Source organism: Myodes glareolus, chromosome 1 (genome assembly GCF_982192425.1).
Source record: "Myodes glareolus chromosome 1, mMyoGla1.1, whole genome shotgun sequence".
Lineage (NCBI taxonomy): Eukaryota > Metazoa > Chordata > Mammalia > Rodentia > Cricetidae > Myodes > Myodes glareolus.
Window position 1 is genome coordinate 2,971,107 of NC_142026.1, and position 2,497 is coordinate 2,973,603.

Genomic DNA, 2,497 nt, shown 5'->3' on the forward strand with positions numbered 1-2,497 from the left:
TTATTACTGGAAAGGCAAGTATAACTCTATGTAGACTGATAGTTTTTTGAGGTGAATGTTGCCTTTCTACCTTTTGCTCCTATTCATCAGAGTCTATGATTGCCTCAATCTTAGTAAATCTGCTCACCATTGCCTTCTGTAAGTCCTGAATCTCCTGTCCAGTATTATGCTCCAAAGCCTTCATTAATAATTCTAAGGCATGGAGCTTGTCCATCAGAGACACCATTTCCTCCTTGGACACAATCGCCTTCATTGATAATTCTAAGGCATAAAGCTTGTCTTTTAGAGATACCATATCCTCCTTGGACATAATCCTCATGGCATGTACTGTGCCTTCTTGTATGGAAATTCTGTCAATTAATCTATCATACCCTTTTGATAAAGTCCGATTTTCACATTCAATGGTTATAATCCTCTCAACTAATGTTTCAGCACTTACAGTCATGGACTGGAGGTTACGAGTCATTTTGGTTGTGCCCTCCTCCAGAGCAGTGAAACTCCCTTCTAAAGAAGCAATATCAGACTGTACCTTCTTGATATTTTGGTCAGTCGACCGAGTCATATCAGACAAAGATCTAGTCTCCTCCTTGAGAACTCCAAACTCTGATCTAGTCTCCTCCTTGAAACCTCCAAACTCTTTTTTTTTTTTGCATTAGATTTTGATCTTTAATAGTATTGTTACAGGAATTTACTTCGCTGGACCAAGAATAGAATGCTAATTACATAAAAATATACACATATAAAAGTAATTTTCCATTTTCTTGTGGGGAAAACAACCTAAGTGTAACTTCTAGAATATTCAAGGCTTTTGTTTGAATTACAATTCAATTCTTGGTCATCTTAATAGCACTAATTTTAAATCAAACAGACAACCATTACAATTTATAAAGGTAAGGTGCCATTACCGAGTAAATAGATTTTCCTCCAGAGTGAATGTGTCCCTTTTCCCACCAACTAATGAGGCAGCAATCAATATTCGTTAGTTGAATTTTATTAGTAGATGAACCCTCCTCTAGTGTGTGTGTGTGTGTGTGTGAGAGAGAGAGAGAGAGAGAGAATGCAACGACCATCTCTTTAATGCCATCAACAGCAAGATGAGTTTGGCTTGGGCTTTCGGTGCAGATTGACTGTGTCTGTCTGAATCAGGTGATCTGACCTATCTTCTGTAGCCAGAACTCTTCGAACTACCTCCTCAAAGGCAGCTGCAACATTGGTGGAATCTTTTGCACTCGTTTCAAAGTAAGGATAGTCGCTGTTGTCCCTGCACCAGGCTTGGGCTTCTTCCGTAGACACTTGCCGTTCATTTATATCAATCTTGTTGCCCAAAATCACAAAAGGAAAGCTTTCAGGCTCTTTCACATCTGCATAATATATGAATTCTTTCTTCCAGTTGCTCAAATTCTGGAAGCTTTGTGAATCATCAATGCTAAAAGTAAGCAGGCAACAGTCAGAACCTCTGTAAAATGGTGTCTTCAGGCTTCAGAATCGCTCTTGACCAGCCGTGTCCCAAATCTGCATGGTAACAAAATGTCCATCCACCTCCAAATCTTTATATGGGAATAACACCGCCGCATCGCCAGTCAGCATCGTTTATGGTCGGAACTACGATGGTATCTGATCGTCTTCGAACCTCCGACTTTCGTTCTTGATTAATGAAAACATTCTTGGCAAATGCTTTCGCTCTGGTCCGTCTTGCGCCGGTCCAAGAATTTCACCTCTAGCGGCGCAATACGAATGCCCCCGGCCGTCCCTCTTAATCATGGCCTCGGTTCCGAAAACCAACAAAATAGAACCGCGGTCCTATTCCATTATTCCTAGCTGCATCCAAACTCTTTTTTGAGGAGGTTGGTATCAGTCTGAATTGTCCTTAAGGCTTTAATCTCTACCCTCAGCATTGTAGATTCAGTCTGTAAGGACTGTATCTTCCTTATAAAATAGCCAAACACCAGAAAAGCGACAGATCCCAGGAATAACAAAGTAAGAGGAATATCAGAGACATCCTTCACAATATCCTCCATAGCTCAATTAAAAAAACCATTGAACTTTTGGATAGTAATATTTTCTGACATTTTCAATCAAAAGAAATTGTACTTGTATGTATGTATGTATTTATTTTCAACCAAAAAGAAAAATCTTACCTGTAATGACCGTTGCCTGCCAGTAGGAGGTGGGGCACACCTGAATCCACATGGCAATGGCGTCGATTCAGGAAGTAAACTCTAGAATATATACACTCAAATCCAGAGGTTAAATTCACAGATCACAAAATGTCAGAGAGTTTCTAGCGGCCAATAAACAAGGCAGCCTGGCTTACCCCGGTCAGGCTCTCCTGCCCTGCCGCTCTGTTCATCCCAATGCAGAGGGTCGTGACACAGCCACTGCGCTGTTGCTAAAGAGGCCTAGTGCTTTGGGCCTCGTGTCCCTGTGCTGGGATTAAGGGTCAAGCTGCTTGCAACACTCTCAATCAGTTATGGCGGATGGCAAGGCTGGAACTTCA

The 2,497-nt window shown here is 41.3% G+C and overlaps 1 pseudogene; it reads right to left on the reverse strand.

Moving 5' to 3' along the window:
• Window positions 1-1,055: 1,055 nt before the first annotated feature.
• LOC148123239 (ras-related protein Rab-9A-like) lies at window positions 1,056-1,587 on the reverse strand (annotated as a pseudogene).
• Between the last annotated feature and the right edge of the window lie 910 nt (window positions 1,588-2,497).